The sequence below is a fragment of the Chiloscyllium plagiosum genome, chromosome 21 (genome assembly GCF_004010195.1).
Source record: "Chiloscyllium plagiosum isolate BGI_BamShark_2017 chromosome 21, ASM401019v2, whole genome shotgun sequence".
NCBI classification, from domain to species: Eukaryota; Metazoa; Chordata; class Chondrichthyes; order Orectolobiformes; family Hemiscylliidae; genus Chiloscyllium; species Chiloscyllium plagiosum.
This window is the reverse complement of record NC_057730.1, coordinates 45,399,101-45,422,126: the sequence shown is the minus strand read 5'-3', so window position 1 is coordinate 45,422,126 and position 23,026 is coordinate 45,399,101. Positions and strand designations below refer to the sequence as shown.

At 42.6% G+C, this 23,026-nt stretch overlaps 1 protein-coding gene across 6 annotated transcripts in view; it reads left to right on the top strand.

The window, feature by feature from the left end:
* Window positions 1-23,026, top strand: part of LOC122560826 (neuronal-specific septin-3-like) — a 464,551-nt gene that overhangs the window by 240,099 nt on the left and 201,426 nt on the right. The window contains exon 1 of one of the 6 annotated variants that reach the window (XM_043711967.1): window positions 2,137-2,252. The exons of the other annotated variants lie outside the window; for them this stretch is intronic. The gene's annotated coding sequence lies outside the window, so the exon portion shown is untranslated. Of the gene's footprint in view, window positions 1-2,136; window positions 2,253-23,026 lie in introns of those variants that run through there. 6 annotated transcript variants of the gene reach the window in all.

The window sequence follows — 23,026 nt, the reverse complement described above, 5'->3', positions numbered from 1 at the left end:
CCTAACCTGCAATCTTCTTTCTGACCTCTCCGCCCCCACCCCAGTCGGACCTATCACCCTCACCTTGACCTCCCTCCACCTTTAGCAATTCCAACGCCCCTCCCCCAAGTCCCTCCTCCCTACCTTTTATCTTAGCCTACTGGACACACTTTCCTCATTCCTGAATAAGGGCTTATGCCCGAAACGTCGATTCTCCTACTCCTTGGACATTGCCTGACCTGCTGCGCTTTACCAGCAACACATTTTCAGCTCTGATCTCCAGCATCTGCAGTCCTCACTTTCTCCTCGAGTATATAACCAGGGGGCCCAGTTTTAAAGTAAGGAGCAGGAAGTTTAGAGGGGATTTAAGGAAAAATGATTTTGAGCCAGAGGGCGTTTGGAACTCCCTGTCTGAAAGGATGCTCGGTGTGGACTTGTTGGGCCGAAGGGCCTGTTTCCACACTGTAATCTAATCTAATCTAATCTAATCTTAAGGAAAAATGATTTTGAGCCAGAGGGCGTTTGGAACTCCCTGTCTGAAAGGATGCTAGAGGAAGGAATCCTGAAGTTGTATGAGAACTATTTAGGTGAGCATTTGAAACTTCATAGCATAGAAGACTCTGAGCTAAGGGCTGGTAAATGGGATTTGAGTAGGTAGATGCTGGAAACCAGATTCTGGATTAGAGGTGCTGGAGAAGCACAGCAGTTCAGGCAGCATCCGAGGAGCAGTAAAATCGACGTTTCGGGCAAAAGCCCTTTATCAGGAATACAGGCTGAGAGCCTGAAGGGTGGAGAGATAAATGAGAGGAGGGTGGGATGAACTGCTGTTGTGACTTTCTATGACTGTTGTTGCCCTCTTATTGTAGACAAGCAAGCCAATGTTGCAGTCCTAAATTGCATTTTGTAGTGGGCACCAGGATTATCACAATTCTGTTGCAACACAGTCACTTGTACCATGTGTAAAGGCAATCACTTTGTAACCGTTTATACATTTTTGCCAAGCATTCAATACAAACAGCTTCATTTTACAGGCCATTTATCCAGCAATGCAGATTGGGATTTAAGCTTTAAAGTGGATTTATTAGCGGAAAGGGGTTTATTGAGAATGTCATTTCATCCTCCTGTAGAGTTTTTTTTTGAGTGAATCGCACCAATTGCACTGAAACTATCTTGTTCTGAAAAGCGTTGTGACCTCGTAATAGGAAACATATTCGAGCACATTCTATACTTCAGTGGTCAAAAGATTTCACAGATAAGGCAAACTTCTCTCATTTTAGCCCTAGCTTTTTTTTCAAAGAAAGCTTTTTTTCCCCCCCCTTTTTAAGTAAAACTGGGTTTAAGGCACAGCTAACTTCGCTCCAGCTTCTCCCTCGCGAGTTTTCACTCCTTGAGTAGTTGTCATTTTGTGTGTGTGTGTGGATACTGCTCCTTCCAGCATTCATCATTAACAGGAAATGTTCGACGTTATATTAAAACAAGATGTGAAGTTTGAATGGTTTTTCTTTTCCCCTGGCGGTATTTATGTCCAGTCAGACTTCTTTTCTGTCTCTCTGTATCCTTACCTCTTCCACAGAGAGTGTGTGTTCATGTAATCAGAATCTCCACAGCTTCAGTCATTCTCAGGGCTAATGCGGTGGGGGGGCGGGGGGAGTTGGAGCAGAGATTTAGTGAAAACAGACCCTGTATTTGCATATGAAGAAAGATGTGGAGGCATCCAATCGCACGGAAAGATGGAAAGAGGAACACACAAAAAAAAGTAAAAGCAAGCTTTTTTTGTTTTACTTTTATTCAGAGCTTGCGAGTTCATGCCTGTTCCCTGTGGAGATCCCTTGATTGAGCTAGAGTGGGGAAAGCTATAATTCTAAAACCACTTTCATTTCCTATGCAGAGGTTTGAGGGTTTTCTTTTGTAAAAAAAAAACAAATGGCCAGATTTTTCAACTCGCTGATCTCAACACTAATTTACCGTTCGCGCAGAATCAATTTCCAGGACTCGACCATATGCTGCTCTCCTCTTGTGAATAGGAGCCTGTCATTTAATGAGATTTTGACATAGGGTTACATGCTATTGTTGAAGTCCCCACATGCTCTCCCACTTCCTCTGGAGTGCAAATAGTGCAGTAACTCAGTGCTTCCTGTTGCAGCTTTCCTGTGTTTGCACTCTGCCTGCTCAGACACTGCGGTTCACTCCTGAAAGCTAATAGTGGCAAAAAAAAATAAACTTTTGCACCTCCTGTAAAATCTACAGGAGGGAAGAACCAAATCTCAAAGAAGGTAAGTTCTGTTCATTCTTGGTTGCTTAAAGAGATGGTTGAAGATTGTAGCTGTCTGTGCTGGTAGTTAACTGATCTATGGCACATGTTGCTGTTTAGGAGGGGAGCTAGGGCAGCAGTGCAGAGGGTGGATGTGCTGTTTTACCTGGTACAGTTATGGCTGGGCAAAACTTGTTTGCACAGATAGATATCTCGGATTGTACCCTGCAGATGATGGCAGATAGTGTTGCTCTGGTTTCCCTCCTGTTTAATATTAAGGGATGCTCACAGGAGTATATTAGGAATATTTAAAACTAGCATTCCATTGTTTAGTTTCTGTACAGTGCTGTAACATTCAAGCCTTAACTTGGCTGGAACTAAAGTGCGAGGGAAAGGAAGTATTATTAATGCCTTGCTTTCTGATGCTCTTAACAGAGAAAATAAAATTTTAACAGAGGAGATGGGGGGGAGGGAGGAAACAGTAGATGTATTACTCAGTAGTTTATCCTAAATTTGTTCATCAGAAAATATTGGTAGCTTTCCAAGAACATGTTGCATTCAGTGCAGGAATAATTGAAATAACTGTTGGTAACCAGACCTAGCTATTATCACCAATGTAACTGCACTCTTTCAGATTACCAGTGGTTCAAGGCTAAAATATTGATATTAACTACTTCTAGTGACTTATCAGAATAGATTACAGTGCATTATCAATGTCACCTTGATATTAATGTACATTTTGATTATGTGGTTATCAATTATGCAGTCAGTAGTTACACATTTTATAACAATGTACCATGTTAAAGAACATTATTTTACATGCAGGAGTGATAGGATTTGGTAGATGCTGAACATTTAAATGGCATAGAAAATGTAAGGAACTGAGAGGGAGAGAACACCACCTTGGGCTCAAATTCAGTCCAGGCTGAGGTGAACTTATCTCCCCTGCGCTAGCTCACTGCAAGGCCAGTAAATGAGAACAGCATGGGAAAATCTCATTGAAATTCCTGGAGAGTATAAATCAGGAGAACGACGTGCTGTAATGTGGCATTAAATTGGCAGCCCGAGTCTAGTTAAAGGGTAAATTGGATGGGGAAGTGGCCCATGTGTGTAAGAAGGGTGGTCGCTGAGGAATTTCTGAGCCAAAGCAAGACGGCATTCTTCTGGATCCAAGGAGCGATGTATCCAACTCAGGAAGTTTTGAGGATTTGATGCCTAAAGGGTTCTAAGACAGGGGAAAACTCATTCAACAGCCCTGACCCTAATCCAAACAATGTTCCTTGCTTGCCTGAGTATAAACCAGATGGCATTGATACTGGTGCCAGCCACTTCGAATGTGTGCTCATTTGGGAACTTGCATTGGGATGGTTCCGAACACAGTGTGTCCTGATCCCTTCCTTTTCACCCCCGTCCCATCCTGATCACCCTCTCCACAATCTCAGCACGAGAAATTTAAAGCATCAGTCTCAGCAAATGTAGCCAAACTGAACTCCCTCAATGAGCTGAATGTTGCCTCTTTTTCCTTTATCGAAGAGTGAATTGTGCAAGTTTTTTTGGAGGGACTCACACCGCAAGGTCTAGCAAGATTTCCCACTGCATCTTACCATGTGCACCTCATTAACTATCGATTCTACCCCTATGATATCGCTTATATGTTTGACTCCATTCCTATTTGACTATGAGTGGTCCCAGAACAAATCACCACCTTGGATATTCACAGAAAGACCGGTATCCTTTGCACTTGCACCATCTTTCAGGATTTGGAGATGCCGGTGTTGGACTGGGGTGTACAAAGTTAAAAATCACACAACACCAGGTTATAGTCCAACAGGTTTAACTGGAAGCACTAGCTTTCAGAGCACTGCTCCTTCATCAAGTGGTTGTGCTCCTTCATCAAGCGCTCCAAAAGCTAGTGCTTCCAAATAAACCTGTTGGACTATAACCTGGTGCTGTGTGATTTTTAACTTTGTCCACCCCAGTCCAATACCAGCACCTCCAAGTTTTAGAGTTATAGAGTCAGAGAGGTGGAAACTGACCCTTTGGTTGAACTTGTCCTTGCTGACCAGATATCCTAAATTAATCAAGTTCTATTTGCCAGCATTTGGCCCACATCCCTCTAAACCATTCCTATTCATATATCCTTGCAGATGACTTTTAAATATTGGAATTGCATCAGTCTCCACCACTTCCTCTTGTAGCTCATTCCATATACACATCACCCTATGTGTGAAGGCAGATCATACCATGTATAAGATCATACGATCTGATGAAGAGCCATCTAGAATCAAAATGGTAGCTTGCTTTATCGCCATGGATGCTGTCTGACCAGCTGTGAGCTCCAACTACGTTTGGTTTCAGGACAGATTCCAGCATCTGCAGTAATTTGCTCCTAAGATCATCTGGCACTCTTTCGAAGGAGAGCTATGGCATCGACCCCAGTGCCCAGGCCAATCAACATCTAAAATCATAAATTATATGGTCATTGTCATGGTGTTGCTTGTAGGAGTTCACTGTGTCCAACTTGATTACAGTACTGTGTTTTCTACTGTTCTATTACAGCGGAGAACAGCTTCCTTCCTTGACTGGATAGCACTTTGAGAAGTCCAACAGTAGTGAAAAGCACTGAATAATGCAATTCTTTTTGGCATATCTCAGTGGCGATATTTACACAAACCTGTAACTGTCTGGAATACTTGCAAAGTCAACACTGGGTTAGGCTACTCATAAACCCTGACTTCAGTAAAAGCTAATAACCTTCTAATAATTTCGGCATTAGTCACGCAGATTGTCACCTTTCAGTCTTTCAATGGCAATTGCAACTGTCTGTCTTTAATCACAGAAGCATTCAGACAAACCTAACAATGTGATGAGAACTGTTCACACATTGTTTGCAATCCCCTGACAATGATACCTCAAAGCTTGTTATATTTGAAAAGTGGAATTTTCTTCTGGGCATTAAGTCTCCACAGGTAATTACTATACAATTATCAGCTTGCTCTGATCACATTTCCTGGGACTGAGAGACTCAAATAGTCATTCAATGGAGACTTCATGAGAGCTTTAACTATTGTAATGTTATCTTGTACTTTTGAGTTGTGTTAAAGCACTGATTGATTGAGTATTTAAGTTTGTGATGCACTACTGTTCTGAACGTTTTATTTCTCTGTTCTCTCATTTATTTCTATCAACTGTAATGCTAGACTTTTTATTTCTTTACTTTTCTATTTTTAGAGTGTGTAAGCTCTTAGGAAAAGCTGTACCTAGGTTCCTTGTACTTAAGATGGCTTCATAAGGGGTGACTTGTAAATTTTTCACTATATTTGTTTGAGTAGATGTGACAATAAAACTAATTCAGTTCAGTTCAATAGTCATGAAAAAGTAGGTTGTATTTCAGTTTCTATTTGATTTTTGCTTAAATAAGCTAGTAGTGAAATTGATCTCCACCAGGAGAGTGAAAGAGGCTGAACTGACTATATGTTTGACACCACATCAGTCTCATTTTCGTTGATTTGGAAAAAATATCGCTAATTTTTAAATTTCAAACCAAGTGCCAGCAACAGTGAGAGCAGATATGGTCTTTAAAAACAGTGACATTTTGGACATTTTGAATAATCAGTTGCTAACCTGTAATGAGCTTATTTCTGACTCGATTAATTTCAGCCTGTTCTGTTTGATTTTCAAAATATTGGTGAGGTTTCGCAAATTCTACGCAAATCTCATCTATCATAAAATGAGGGAGCTTCATGGATCAAGGGGGGATTAAGTTGAAAGCTTTAACATCGTTTTTTGTTGAGTTTCGGAGTTGAAACTTTCAAGTGTTCGTAGATCTATTGATGCAGAGAGAATTTTTTATAATAGGAGCTGATCTTGTGAATTAATCTGTATATTTCAAAATTCTGGAATTCAGACTAGCTGCACCTGAAATTGTCAATTACTCACCTGTTATGTTCTCTCATGTAATACCCAAGACTGCAATTAAACTGCACAGATGCTGGATCTAATATGCATCAAACAGATCAGAGTTATACTATCAGTTGTGTATCTCTAGTTGGCATTAAAGCCAGCCACGTTATATGTAGCTGCTTCAAGGATAGGAAGCCTCTTATTCACCATGGGACTGAAAGAAACCATCCATGAAAAGTTATGAGTACACAGGCACTCTTAAAATGCAGCACCGCAGCAGGCTAAAGTAAATCTGCAGCTGACAAACTCCAGAATGCTGTGTTTTTGGATTTTAGATAACGCCTAAGAGCTGAATTATATTGACATTGCAGTCGTATCCAAACCTCCTTTACTTTGACATGGGATTGTTATCTGAAATGCACCCTGACGTTTTTTGAGCGGTTTTGCCATTATTATGCTGTTATTCATATGAAAACAAAACCTGCTACAATGATGATACAACATTGGTGAATTTCATATAGCTGAGGCTATTAGTAATACAAACCAGATTATTAATTATAATTTTAAAATGTCAGCAGCATTTGTTTGTTTCAAGATGTCAGCCATGGGGCCTGGTGGGGAAAGCTGTCTGAGTCAGAGGATTGTCAGCTCATGTTCCCGCTGTAGCGACACTGTTATAGAACCTCGGCTCTCACTGTCAGAGGTACAATTTTTCAGATGAAGTGTTAAATCAAGACTCTCTCGGGTAAAGGTAACATCGCCATAGTACCAGAAGACCATAGGCCTGCTCTGCCTCACCAGAGAGGCGACTAGTGGTGAGTTTAACCACACACCCCAGGTGCTGGATGAAGTTGAGAAGGTGGGTCTTTCAGCTGCCAGTGCAGCTATTGAATCCATGCTGTTGGCGTCAACTCTGCATAGCAAACCAGCTCACCAGCCAACTAAGCTAACCAATCATATCACAGAAATCCTGCCTTCTCAGCCTCACCCCTCGCCTGAGGTGTGGTGGCCCTCGGATAAAACCAGCACCAGGCATCCCTCTCTGTCTAACAAGAGAGCAACCCTATGGTGCTCTGGGACGGTGGTGACTTTACCCCTTTCAGGTAGCATGCAAGAACCCACATTGAAAAAGAGCAAACAGATTATTTCCCAATCTCCTGGAAAATGCTTTTCTGTCAATGAACACCTCTAGTCATTTATTGCATAGTTCTTTAGAGGATGTTTGCTGTGCATATATTGTTTTCTGCATTCCATGGTGCTACTGCAAAAACTATGGACCCTAAAAATGTTACGGCATTCGGACTGGACACTTGTACTGCAGAACTTGCTACAGCCCTAACCAAGCCATTCCAGTACAGTTCCAACACTGACAACTCCAACCCAACAACAGGGAAAATTGCTCAATTGCACAAAAATGCAAGACAAACGCAAGCAGCCAATTATCACGTCATCCATCTGCTCTCAATCATCAGTAAATTAATAGAACACATCATCAACCTTAATTTAACAACAAGTTGCTCACTCGCACTCAGTTTGGCATTTTTTTCATTCATTCACGAGACATAAACGTTACTGGCTTAACCAACATTTATTACTCATCCCTAACTGCCCAGAATGGGGCTCATTGCTCTGGGTCTGGAGTCACATGTAGGCCAGACCAGGTTAGGATGTTAGTTTTCTTCCCTAAAGGACATTAGTGAACCAGATGGGTTTTTTTGACAATGTCATAATTAGACTGTTATTCCAGATTTTTTATTAGATTCAAATTCTGCCATGGCAGGATTTGAACCTGGGCCCGAGAACATAGCCTGGGTCTCTGGATTAACAGTTCACCATAATACCACTAGGCCATCGCCTCTCCCCAAGACTATGGAGCTCCTGACCTTGTGACAGTTCGAATAAAAACATATTCCAAAGGTTGAACTCCAGCAGGAAGGGGAGAATGACTTATTTGACATCACAAGCACATTAGGGGGAATAGGGGGAGACATTCTAGAGTCATACCTGATACATAGGAAGATGGTTGCGGTTATTAGGGGTCAGTCATCTCAGCCTAGGACATCTCTGTTGGAGTTCCTCAGCATAGTGTCCTCGGCCTAATCATCTTCAGCTGCTTCATCAATCACCTTCCCTCCATAATAAGGTCAGAAGTTGGGCATGTTTCCCATGATTGCATAACGCTGAGCAACATTTACAACTCCTCAGATACTGAAGCAATTTTGAAGTGCAACAAGACCTGGGCAATATCCAACCTTGGGCTTACAAGTGGCAAGTAACTTTCATGTCATACAAGTGCCCCAAGCAAAATCTATCTCTAATAAGAAAGAATCTATCCATAGATCATCCTCTGACATTCAGTACCATGACAATCCCTGAATTCTCCACTATCAGCATCCTGGAGTTACTAGGCAAAAGTGAGGACTGCAGTTGCTGGAGATCAGAGTCTAGATTAGAGTGGTGATGGAAAAGCACAGCAGGTCAGGCAGTATCCAAGAAGCAGGAAAATCGGTGTTTCGGGCAAAAGCCCTTCATCAGGAATGGCATGTATGAATAAATTGTATGCTGGTGTTGGTGCCCTGAGACATAGATATTCTCCGGACCCTGGAATCTATTTCACTGCCACTAGTTTTAAAAGGATCACGTTTTTATCCTCAGGCACAGACGGGGTTCGAACCTGCAATCTTTGGTCTATGAGACTGACACCTTACCACTTGGCCACCATGCCTGCCTGCAGTTACTATTTACCGAAGCCTCAACTAGACTAGCCATAGGAACCTTGATTATCCAGCATTCAATTATCTGAATTCCGGATTATTCAGACTAGATCACAAGGTGCTTGGCTAAACTGTGTTATTCGGCATTCGATTATCCGAACAAAATACTCCCTGCCAATGTCGTTTGGATAATCGAAGTTCCTCTATAAATACTGCGGCTACAAGAGCAACACAGAGGCAAGGAATCCAGTAGGATTCCTTGACTTCCAAAAGTCTGTCCACCATCTACAAAGATATAAGTCAGGAGTGTGATGGAATATTGTCTGTTTTCCTGGATGAGTGCAGCTCCAAAAACACTGAAGAGGCTTGACATGATCCAAGGCAAAGCAGCCCCACTTGATTGTCAGCACATCCTCATTTATTTTCTCCATCAGGGTAGCAGCGGTGTGTAATAACTACAAGATGCGCTGCAGAAATTCACCAAGGCTGCTCATACAGCAACTTCCAAACCTATGACCAGGAGCATCTAGAAGGATAATGATAGCCAATTCATAGGAACATCACTACCTGCAAGATGCCAGTGTTGTGGGTGTACCTATGTTAAATGGCCTACAACGGTTTAAAAAGACAATGCTTGAATCACTACAGTGGGGAAGCAGGCCACTCAGCCCATCAAGTTCAGACTGACCCTCTGAAGAACATCCCAACAAAACTCATCCCTGCAACCCTGCACTTCCCATGAGTAACTTAGCATGGCCAATTCACCTAACCTGCACATCTTCAGACTGTGGGAAGAAACCCTCGCTGACACACGGGGAATATGCAAACTCCACACACACAGCTATCCAAGGCAGGAATCGAACCGTGGTCCCTGGTGCCATGTGGTAAGCCACTGTACCACCTTGTCACCATCCCCTTCTCAAGGTTACCACAGACGGATAATAAATGCTGGCCTCGCCAGCAAAGCCCACATTCTACGAATGAATTTCAGACAAAAACTTCCAAAAATTTCAATTTGTATAAAACATTTTGGAATGACTTGAAGTAGTTGCACAATGTGAGCCTTTCTTTCTTTCCCAGAACCCCTTGCAACAATCTGTCAAACAGCAGCGGTGTATTTTGAAGGGGCTTTTTATTGCTAGCCATTATATTTTTGAGTTTTAGTGCATTACTTTAAATCATAGAAAAATAGAAATTCATAGTATACAAATCAAAAAAACAAACAGTTTTTATAAAAAATGGGTGAATTCAGTTCGGCATTAAAATATGCTTTTGGCTTTCCTTTGCTATAGCTTGGGTAAATTTGAGGTAAAAAGGTGTGATGTCTGGGTTGCATTTGTGAGGGAGGGTAGTGTTTTAATTTTAGGTCTTTTCCACACTTGTTTATTTGAACTTTAGTTTTGATTCCTTTCACTGGTGAATTCTAACTTCCTGTCATCTTGCGGCTGTCTTCATTAGTACTGGAAGCAGTCAATGTGTTGCCTTGCAGTACAACTGGAATATTTATGAAGGGTACTGTTAAAGGGGTTATAAATCCAAAGTGGAATCAAATAACAGGTCACCCAAGGTGTAATTGTTAAAAATCACATGACACCAGTTTATAGTCCAACAGGTTTATTTGGAAATACAAGCTTTCGGAGCGCTGCTCCTTCATCAGGTAGCTAGTGGAGTAGGATCCTGTTGGATTATAAACTGATATCATGTGATTTTTAATCTTGTCCACCCCAGTCCAACACCAGTACCTCCACATCAAGGTCTAATTGAATATTGAAATAGGCTGATGGGCTGAATTACTTCCTACTTTTCCAAGTACAACTTTGATTCTGTTTAAGCCAATGGAGACTATCCTTTGCTTTTGTGAGGTTAATCTCTCATCTTCAAAGCAGTAGGACATCATATTAGAGTAGATTTTAGTTTTATTTGGTATTGTATAGTATTTCCACTTCAGAAGGAGGATATTTGGCCCTGAGGTCCATAAACTGTGGTTATTTTTAATATATTGTTTAAATGAGTTGACTATATGCACGAGTTGTCTCTTGTCATTCTTCAGTTAATCCACTTAATGTATCCTTCTATTCTTTCATCTCCTTAATATATCTACATAGGGTGGCATGGTGGCTTAGTGGCTTAGTGGTTAGCACTGCTGCCTCAGCACCAGGGTCCCAGTTTCGATTCCAGCCTTGGGTGACTGGCTGTGTGGAGTTTGCACGTTCCCCCTGTGCGGGTATGGTGAATTGGCCATGCTAAATTGCCCATCGTGTTGGGTGCATTAGTCAGAGGGAAATGGGTCTGGGTGGGTTAACCTTCGGAGGGTAGGTGTGGACTGGTTGGGCCGAAGGGCCTATTTCCATACTATAGGGATATCTAGTTGAGTCTCAGCTAATGTGTGTGGTAGCCAATTTCTACATTATTATTTTTTCTTATTAATAACTACCTTATATTTATGGTCCCTGGCTTTCCGCCATAACTGGAAATATTTGAACTAGTAAAAATAATACACTGATGAGCATGTGACTATATGAGTGCAAATTTGTGTGCATGCAGTATGCGCAGCAAAGCTTGTACTTTTCAGCTTTTGAGAATGAATCTCTTTCGTTCTGTTAGTATTATCTCTTAAGAACTACCAAATCCACCCTGTAATTCTGTGAAAATTCTGGCTGGGGGAAATTTGGCCGCAATGCATTCTGTTGTCATTTCAATTCAGTGAAGAGTTCACTCACTTAAATGCTCTTTGACCATTTGCCAAGACTTGTTGGAGTTAAATAACTTCATGCTGAAATTCACAAATGACCAGCTTCCATTCATATAACTGAACCAGCCGAGGTGTGTTTGTGCGTGTGCATGAAAGTGATTCAGAAAAAATACTAAGGGTATATAGAAACGCCACCTCCAAGTTCCCGATTGTTCTAACTTAGAAATGTATTACCTTTCTTTTCTTACTCAATCAAAATCCTGGAACTTCCAATAGTGTGTGTGTGTGTGTGTGTACACGCATGCATGCATGTGTCTGTGTGGGTGAAGTGTGTCTATATGTCTGCACGTGAAGGGCTGGAGAGCTGAAGGAAGACAGCTCACCACTGCTTTCACCAGAACATTTGATTATAGTCAATAAATGCTGGCCTAGTCAGTGATCTTCTTCATTTGTTGACAAAGAAAAGGTGATTTATAGAAGGATTTGAAGGCAAAAAATGAACATTTTTATTGTGTTACTTGTTACTGCTGCTGACTGGAGATGTGCTGTGGTGATAAGCCATGCTCCTGTTATCTTGCACCCATCCTCTCGCATCCACTGTAGCCTGCCTGTGACGTCAGTCACCCAGCTACTCTGCTGATGAGCCCCCATTCTGCCCTGTCTGCTTAACCCTCTAGAAAAGCTCTCTGTAACTTTCCAGTTCTGATCAAACGGCTAAAATAGTGACTTTCCTTTTCTGGATGCCACTTTTTTTAGAGCTCATTTTGTTCCTGCAGTTTCAAGCCCAATTACCTTATAGTCTGTGCATGGCATTTTGAGCAGTTTTATGGGCAAGTTAAATTAGGATTGTTGTGAAATTTTGATTTTATTCAGCTGACATATTTCTGTTTACAAAGAGGAAATGATGAAAAAGGCACATATGAGAATTGTTTTGATTGAGTTAGTTGGTTCAGTTTCTGTATTTGTGATATGGCAGAGATTGATACTGACCTGGCTATTAATGGTTCCCTTTATTTTAAGCAATCTTTTGATTCAGGAAGTTTGAAGCATTAACCAAGCAAGCTTACAGTATAGCAGCAAATTACTGCAGATGGTGGAATCTCTACTGAAAACAAAAAAAAAGCTGGAAATCACAGCAGGTCAGGCAACATCCTGGAGAGACAACAAGCTAACGTTTCGAGTCATCTAGACATTTAAACTTTGTTTTTGTTTTCAGAATCTGACAGTATAACTTTTTACATAGTGTGGATATATTTGACTATTTCTGACAGAGGAACTGCTGTATTATAGAGCTGATTGTACTGATAAAAAACAGGTATAACCTGAGCATGCGAGCGGAAAACAAAAGAGGTTTGGTGTATCCTGCTGAATTAAAACCACAGTTCGTTCTGCTTTTTAATTTGTCTCAATTATTTTGCTCACTTACTTAGAAGCAGAGACAAAGTTGTTGGAACTATCACCCAAGTTAAAAATACATTCTGTGAACTCACGAACCACAAAATTAACATGAGCAATTAAAGGTTTGTTTATAAATCTGGCCCAAACCTATTTCTGCTTTGGGCAAAACAGCGGTTAGGCTGGTTTTATGAGGAATTATGTTGTAAAAAGGAAGTGGTGTGCTGTGAGCTGCAGGGTTTTGACTTGCCATCAGCCTCACTGCTCCGACCTTGCGGGGAATTCTGCTTGGAATTGGTTCCGATCCGTTTTAATTTCTGCACGTAGCATTCAGGAGTGGAGCCCTAGCTATTGGCAAGCTCTGGACAGCCGGCAGTAATTTCCTCAGCCAGAGTATTTACTCTCTGCAGCAGTGGGAAGGGCTGACAGCACAGCTGGACTGCGCTGGGCAGGAAGCTAAGGGTTGAAAATGGACCTGACCCATGTGTTGCACAGTCCCGGATCTGCCAAAGAATCTGACGTGAAGTGCTAAAGGCAGGATGTTAACATGGTTGATCCACCAATCTAGGAAAATGTTACTGTTTTATTTGGCTGTAGCTTTGATGTTTCTGTCACCAAAGCGCAGGCTGTTACTTCCTAGGAATTGCACTGTTTTGAATACTTAAAGATTAACTTGTTGCTGAATTTAAATCATTCAGGTCTGAAAATAAGTTTGTTTGGGGAAGACTATGCATGCGACCAGAGAAATGTTCAAATACAGGAAGAGAAAATGTATTCTTAGTTTATCTTCTTATATCATTGTTCGAAAGTGATCCCTCATCGAGATCCAGTAACCGGCCATACATTTTATTCATTGGTTAGTATAGGAGGTGGGAGCCATGACTTGGAGATGCCAGTGTTGGACTGGGGTGGACAAAATTGCAAATCACACAACACCAGGTTTTAGATTACCTGCAGTATAGAAACAGGCCATTTGGCCCAACCCTCCAAGCAGTAACCCACCCAGATCTATTCCCTCCTGACTAATGCATCTAACATTTGGCAATTTAGCATGGCCAATTGACCTAACCTGTACATCTTTGGATTGTGGGAGGAAACCCACACATACACTGGGAGAGTATGCAACTCTGGACAGACAGTTACCCAAAGTAGGAATTGAACCCCCAGGTCCCTAGTACTGTGAGGCAGCAGTGCTAACCACTGAACCACCATGCCGCTGTTGGTTATAGTCCAATAGGTTTATTTGGAAGCAGTAGATTTCGGATCACTGCTCCTTCATCAGGTGGTTGTGTCAACAAGGAATCGGGATGCCATGTTGCGGTTGTACAGGGCATTTGTTAGGCCACTACTGGAATAATGCATGCAATTTTGGTCTCCTTGTTAGGAAAGATGTTTTTAAACTTGGAAGGTGCAGAAAAGATTGACAAAGACGTTGCCAGGATTGGAGAGTTTAAGCAATAGGGAGAGGCTGAATATGGTGGGGCTGTTTTCCCTGGAGCGTCAGGGACTGAGGGGTGACCTCATAGAGGTTTATAAAACCATGAGAGACATGGATAGGGTGAATAGCCAAGCCCAGGGTAGACTTCACAAAAGGATGTTTTCCAATCTGTGTTAGCTAAGCAAGGAATCAACTTGTTGAGGAAGGAAATAGCCCCACCAGGCTTGATAGCTTTGATGCTTAGTATTTAGTGGGGATTCTTCAGACTCTGGGTGCAAGAACTCTGCAAGATGTATCTTTTATATGTGTAGTTTACACAACTTAATTTCCTTTCAGGAGTGGGAGTAGCTATAAAATGAAGCACTGCTGGTGTTCTGTGCTAAAGGATTCCCTTCCAAAATGCTCCTGCCCCTGCACATCCCTCTCTTAATGGAAAAGAGATGGGCCTTTGGCCAGGTTTTTGGTGACCCCTCCTCCTCCTCTTTTGACTGAGAATCCATTTGTCTTTCTGTGAGGCACTTGGGATGCCTTTGCAAAGTTAAGGGCCCGCTGTGTAAGCAAGCACAAGTGACTGATGCTTTTCCATTTGTGCTCTTGGCACAGAGCTTTACTGTGCTGAGATCCAGTGCTTGTGATTTGGATGTGGAGATTAGTACAGTTTGCAAAATGTTCCATCCATTACAAGAAGTCAATTCCCAACATGCAGTGCCTGGCACAGGAAACCGAGCTCCTGGGCAAAAAGTCAAAACTTTAAATATTAAAGCCTGTTGAGCCAAACCAATTCTATTCTGGATTTACTTTCCTGTTTTGGATATTGTTCATTTTTCTAACGTGGAAAAGAGGAAACAGAAATTGGGGCAGTGAAATAGAATTCATGGATGACATAAATCAGCAGTAAATTGTCTTTATATTGCCTTTGTGTGTAAATATACTCGTTAAAAATGTAAATATATTTATGATAATTATGGCATGTTATAGCTTTAGAATGCAAATGTAAATAGGCAGTGATATTGATTTATCCCAATATTGTTCGGCAGCTATGGTCTTCCAGCTTCTGTAAGGCCAACAGAATATTTTGGAGTAAACATTTCATGTTGTCCAATTGTATCCATTTCACCAGGTTTCTGTTAATTAAAATATTAGGTTCTAGCAACTTGCATGTATCAATAGTTAAAAATACATTAACTTTTTTTTGACAATTTAATGTGCTCTGCCTTAGAGTATCCAGAACATGGCTTCCCAAACTATGGGTCATGTGACCCCAACGGGAGCAAAATCTGCAACCAAAATCCAACTACAGTACTGTATTCCCCAGTCACCTGGTCTCTGGCCCCTACCCCCACTACCCTCCTCTCATTCGAACAGATCTCACTGGGTTACCAGGGAAATCGGTTACATCAGGTCTTCTGAGAATCCCCAGAGGAATAGATGGATGAGCAGTTGAATATGAAAGTCAACATATGATATTTGGGAAATTGTCATATACAAAATAATGGATCTTCAGATGTTCAAACTCTTTGCACTGCAAGATAAAGATGGTCGTCACAGTGTTGGTTTCTTCCTCTTCCGTGCTTGTTCTCCCTCCTGCTCCCCTGTTGGTATTGACTCATGTATGAGTTGCTGTTTGATGGATATCAGTTGCTGTCTGGCACTCGATCTGGGAGATGTTTGCATGAGCTGAAACCTTGAATTTCAGAAGACCATTGACTGGTGAAGGGTGTTACAATCAAACGTAATCATGCCTCAAATCTGTGCATCGCTTTTAAGTGAGGAGACAACTTTTAAGTTGTCTAACGACAACAACCTTTCTCATTCCGAACATTATCACCCCAGAGTAAACAACCCACCCTAATGAGAAGGGGCGGTTGTAAATGATGCCTTTGTCTGTAGCCAGTGTACTTGGGGCTAGTTGCAATAGTCAGGGCAATGAAGTTTATTTTAGTGCCCTGACTTTTCACCTGAATGAGAGCAGGTAAGTACATGCAGACCTTGGATTGAATGCAAGACCTTGTGTGGTGTGGACAGTTCACTACCACCTCAGACAGTATAGCAAATGGGAGAATTCAATTATGGAACAGCATCCCAAACTACACATGAATTCTTGTGCCTTATCTTAGGCCCTAGCCTAATTCATTCCTCCTGCTTGAAATGTGGTTTTGGAGACAGTGGCATCCCCCGTGGGAACTCACTCCATTAGGTATTCTGTACATGCAAACCAAGAGGTTTGGAGCATTGTTCAACATAAAAAGCTTAACCCAATTTATGCTTTCAACTACAGTACTGTATTCCCCAGTCACCTGGTCTCTGGCCCCTACCCCCACTACCCTCCTCTCATTCGAACAGATCTCACTGGCTTACCAGGGAAATCGGTTACATCAGGTCTTCTGAGAATCCCCAGAGGAATAGATGGATGAATAAGAAAGCAAAGCATATGATATTTGGGAAATTGTCATATACAAAATAATGGACCTTCAGATGTTCAAACTCTTTGCACTGCAAGATAAAGATGGTCTTCACAGTGTTGGTTTCTTCCTCTTCCGTGCTCAACACTCAACAGCTCCACACTCTTCAATAGGGCCAGTGGTCTGGAGTGGGGATAGACATGAGCTGACATTTTCTCCAGCCTAATACAGAGATGAACAGAGCCTTTCAGCTGAGGCTGTGGGCAGCTTTGGACTCAAGCCCTTGGAGAATGGCACCAAATATTTAGCATTCACTTGACACAGTCAGCTGCTTGTCCTGCAAATTGCACGGTAACCACACCACGGCTGGCAACGAGTAATCTCAGCAACAGTGTGCAAGATGTAGGAAAACTAGTGCTTCCAAATAAACTTGTTGGACCATAACCTGGTGTTGTGTGATTTTTAACTTTGTACATGTAGGAGGTTTTGTGAAAACACATCCATACTACCAGCCACTTGAGTGCAAGCAAAAAGATTTTAAAAACTGGGGCCATACAATATAATCACACTTTCATCCCATATAAGGGATTTATTGTGAGGTGAGGTTTCTATAGTCAGTATGGATAGGCTGTTGAAGTTTAGTTTGGCTCATATGTTGTTTCCTGATCTCTTGTGTAATCTCGTTATTAACAACCATACCAGCACAGTTTCCAAAAGAAAATGGATTTCAAAGTTAACGATGTCTAATGCTTCATGTGCAAGACAAATGAGATTTATTAAAAGTAGGAGGCAGGATTTTCAATCAGAAACCACCCAGTGTGATGTGGTACTTTAACGCAAGCTAGTATTTCCAGTGAATTCTTTCCTCATCTTTCACCATTGATTAGATTCCGCCATTTATGCTCTTTTCAAGTCAATCTCTGCTAACTAATCTGTACCAATCTCAAATTTCTAGTTTTTCCCTTCGCGCAGTTTAAAAAAAAACTTCAGTATCCTCCCAATCTTCATTCTTTTCTGCCCACTGTATTCTTTTAAAGTATCTGTCTCACCCTTCATGTGCAGGTTCGATTTGATACTGCCCTTCCACCAACTTACCAGCAGATGCCACCCACCCCCTGTGGGGTGGGGAACATGAAAAAATATCCAGATGTTGATCTTCCTTAACCTGATTGCCTGCCCCAACCTTTCTCTGAAATTTGACTGTGCACAGGGGAGAAATGACACTGTGAGAGCCCACCATTTTATAAAATTTATTCATTTGTGGGATGTGGGTGGCGCTGGCTGGGCCCAGCATTTATTGCCTGTCCCTCGTTGCCCCTTGCAAAGGTGGTGGTGAAATGCCTTATTGAACCGCTGCAGCCCACCTGCTGTGGGTTGACCCACAATGCCATTAGGGAGGAGATTCCAGGATTTGGACCCAGTGACAGTGAAGGAACAGCGATGTATTTCCGAGTCAGGATGTTGAGTGGCTTGGAGGGGAGCTTGAAAGTGGTGGCGTTCCCAAATATATCTGTCGCTCTTGTCCTTCTAGATGGAAGTTATCAAGGGTTTGGGAGGTGCTGTATGTTGGTCTTTACTGAATTTCTGCAGTCTTTCTTGTAAACAGTACACACTGCTGCTACTGAGCATTGGTGGTGGAGAGAGTAGACGTTTGTGGATGTGATGCCAATCAAGCAGGCTGAACCTATTAAGGCCAATTAATGGTCACTTAAAGATCTCATCCTGCCCCTGCTGGTATTTTACCTGCAGTGGGGCGAAGCCCCGCCTCTATCTCGCGGTCAGTATAGATTTAAGAAACTCATGTAGTCACATATCACAGCATATGACTTGAGGGCATAAAGGCCTCAGACACCATCTTACCCTGGGGTCACTTGAAGCATGACATGCAGCTGGAAGTATGCTGCTAATGTTAATGTGTAATAGTTAACTGTAATAAGCATCTGCTCAATGCCAAAATATCCATGCCCAGTTTCTGACCTTATGAAGAGTACGGTAAGTATTGCCACAGCAGGTTAAAACACTGTACTCGAGGCAAAATCTCATCACATGCCATTTTGATAATCCTGGCAGCTGTCGCTGTGTGCTTTTTCATAGGGAACAGGCTGGAGGAATCCCTCAGGCCCTCACCCCAAGCTCATCTCTTGCACCCGTTAACCTTTCCACTGGTCTCTTGCATCCACCACAAACCCATTCACTCCTGATTGCCACTGCTGGGGACCAGGTAGCTACTGGTCATCTGCATACCTGGACTAAGGTGAGATTTCTTCCCTCGATAGGTCTTGTCATAAAGGAATTGACAGAGTGCCTAGCGTTTAGGGCAGTCATTGGGTTTGTGGGTGTGCACACATCCCGTTACTTTTAGCTGGGTGAGGTGCTGGGGTTTGTGGGCAACATTTGTGGACCACATCACACCATAGTCTGTCACTCTCGCTGATCTTCTCAGTCCCTTCAGATTTTGTTGCTGGATTTCCTCTCTGCCCTTTTATCAGCTGTTTCAATCTTCTGAATGTTCTCACCTGCTCCTCCCACTGAGTCTGTGTACCTCTACGATTGTGCCTGAGGGAATGCAGTCAATATTAGAAGCAAGTAATATTACAGAGATGGCAGAACCTTGCTCAACTGCAGCTAACTGACCCTCTGTGTACCCAACAAGCCTCCACAGGTTTACATTTCCAGCTGTAAATGGGGTTAATTTTCACTTTGCTTGCACTGGCACAGACACTGAAATATGCCTGGCCCAAGACCGACCATGAGTTGACGTCAGCTCTGAGTCAGAAGGTTATGTATTCAAGCCTCGATCTTTAGCTGCTACCCTGGGCTGACCATGCTGTGTTGAAGGGAGGGAGGTTGCACTGTTGGAGATGCTGCCTTCCATCTGACTTGTTGATGAATGTACAGGTCCCATTGCTTCAGAGGAATGCAAGTGAGTTGCGCCCAATATCTTGGACAAAGTTGGTCCCTTAACCAACATCCCAAAAGCCAATTATCGAAGCATTGTGGAATTGGTTGAGATGTTCTGTGTTGAGTATTATCAGATCAACTGTGCTCTCACTGAATGATAGAATAGGACTTACGCCTGAAACGTCGATTCTCCTGCTCCTCGGATGCTGCCTGAGCAGCACCATACTCTTGACTCTGATCTCCAGCATCTGCAGTCCTCACTTTCTCCTAGACTCAATAGACCAAATGGCCGAAGTCTGCTCATATCTCTTACAGGCTTAAAGGACAAAGTTAAAAATCATATGCTAGGTTATAGTCCAACAGGTTTATTTGGATACACTCGCTTCCACAACCACTCCACAAGCACCTAATGAAGAGGCAGTGCTCTGAAAGCTAGTGTGTCCAAATAAACCTGTTGGACCGTAAACTGGAGTTGTGTGAAGTTTAACTTGGTCACCCCAGTCCAACAACGGCTTCCCCATGTCAAGGCTTAAAGGAGAGTGACTGAGTTTCTCAGCTTGATCCTTGTATGTAAACGGGACTAGTTCAGTTTGAGAAACCTGGTTAGCAGGGTCTGTTTCTGTGCTGTACGACTCTATGATTCTTCACTGGGGCACTTAACTTGGGAGCTGCATGGCTGGAAGCAGTCAGTATAAACAAGTAATTGGTTTACGATATTGCAAATGTTGCAGCCAAAATAATCGAGCGCAGAAGGCTCGATTAGACTTTTACTAGTTTGGCAACCGTTTTCATTCAACAGGCTGGTTGTCCAGGGTCCTTCACTCTGTTTAAAAAAAAATAGTGGCACTATCACTATACAAATTTTTTTTATTAGGCCAATCAAGCAATATCCTGTGTATTTGCTGTGGGAAATACTTTGAGTTGTAATCATTGTAAATCAAAGAGCAAATAGCACAGAATTACAGGTGTTTCCTTTCTGACAGGAAGTCCTTCCATCCTTCATCCTATTAAGTCCTCACTAACTCAATAAGTCCAGAGCTGTTCTTTGCATTAAAAATGGAGCTGAATGGTTTGGGATTGTGTATGATAAGAGGCAGCACCCCAGACAATGTGAACGAGAAACAGCAAATGACGGACAAGCAGGTAGAGCTGGGGCAAGATTGATTTAATGTTTTGGGTGAAATCGCAGTTTGTACAGCACGGCTCTTGTAGAATCATGTATTAACATGAAGCCCTGCGGGCCTGACAGGATTGATACGGAAAGCTTGTTTCCCCTTGTGGGAGAGTCTCGGGCCAGAGGGCGCAATCTCAGACTAAGGAGGCACACATTTATGACAGAGATGAGGAGGAATTTCTTCTTAGTGTGTATGGAATCTGTGGAATACTTTATGGCAGAGTATTTAAATAGGCTGGGATAGATTTTTATTCAGTGAGAGAATCAAGGGTTGTGTGGAAAAGGTAGGGAAATGCAGTTGAGGATTATCAGATCAGCCATTGAATGGTAGAGTAGACTCAATGGGTGGAATGGTCTACCTTTATCCCTACATCTTATGGCCTTATGGAGAGCCAATGAGAACACTGCATGGCCAGCAAATAGAGTGGCAATCTGGCCCCTGTGCAGTAGCAGGTCTTCCCTGGGACTGCAGACATCCAGGGGCAAAAATCCAGCTACTGTGTAATCAGAAGCTGAGACATCGATAGTTCTGCCAATGGAGCAGTGGGCACTCTGGTATTGGAGGCCCAGGATTGCCAAGGGATCCCAGATGAGAGGCAGGGGAGGGGAAGAAAGATTGGACCATTTGGACTGTCTCTGTCTCACACATCCCACGTCTCCCTGGGCTTCCTGATGCTGGCTCCCTCAGTTAGACATTGACTTGCTTTTGGATTCTGGCAGTACATGGTGACCCCCCTACCTGGCTCTGAGGGAATTGCAGTGGTGGGAGGATGAAGCCTGTCAATGGGTAATGGTTGCTTGGGGGATGGGAGAGTGTCTCCATTTCTGGTGGGACAGGAAGGATGTCCCTGAGCTCTCCTGCCCTGGTCTTCATCAGAACAAAGACAGGAAGGTGGCAAGCTCTGCATACCCATTTCCCCACCAAAATTCACCCAAAGAAAATCCATGCTATGGACAGAGGCCATTCAGCCCACAGTGTCTGTGATGGATTGAAAGCAGTGATCTAGGCTATCTCACTTTCCACTTCTTGGTCTGTAATGCTGTAGATTACAGAATTTTAACTGCAGATCTACATGTTTTATTTGAAGTATGATGTGGATTTCTATCTCTAGGTCCTTTTAGACAGTCCACTGTGACCATGCTTCTGTTGAGTCACTATGCCGCATGCCCCAAACTCTCCTCAGGGTGATGACTGTCGTGGGGTGTACAGTATTGGCAGCAGTTTTCTGTCAACGACTTACGCTGATGGATTTTCTATTTGATTGCCTGTCTTCACTTGACCTTGAGAAGATAATGGTGACCTGCTGCCCTGTATGGCTGCTGTCCATTTGCTACGGGTTGACCCCCTACCATGCTGTTAGGGAGGGAATTCCAGGACTTGGATCCAGTGACAGTGAGGGAACGTCAGAGCTATGATGGCTGGGAGAGACACTTACAGGTGGTGGCATTCCCATTTATATGGTGCTGTTGTCCTAAATGGTAATAATCTTGATTTTGGATGGTGACCAATGGAGTCGTTACTGCAGTAGATGGTGCGCACTGCAACTAGTGGCAGTGGGAGTGACTGTTTCACTTGGAGGCTGTGGTGTCATCAAGTGGGCTGCTTTGTCCTATATTCTTTACACGTGATTTGAAACAGTGAATGACAGACGACCTGAGGCATCGTGGTCTGGCCGTAAAATTGCAATCCGAATAGAAGTAGCATCACAACAGTAAGGCTACCAACTCTTTAGCACTTGGGTAGCTTGTATCCATACACTGAAAAGCGAGCCTCAACTAAAGAGAATAGAAATAATTTTGGACTAAAATTTGACCAAGAATCACATTTAAAATGTATTTAAGCTAACTGAGAAAAGCTGAAGAGAGATTTAACTAGTTATATTCATGAAAGGCAGGCTCAAGATGGCTACAGATTAGCCATACCACAGCGTCTGACTGAGGTTCAAAAGATGGTGCTATGTGTGGCAACATTGTACATTTTACACCACAGTCAGTCTGCTATAACACGTCTTTCGTTAATGCACATCGGCGAGTGGATGAATAAGGAACGCTGTTTCCAAAGTACAAACATTTGAAGCTTGTGTAGCTATAGCATGATTTCACTGCCAACACGTTTAAGTGTTGTTTGTATTGTGCAATTTTTGTATAGTGTGAGGTGGCACATGAGCGCAGCAATC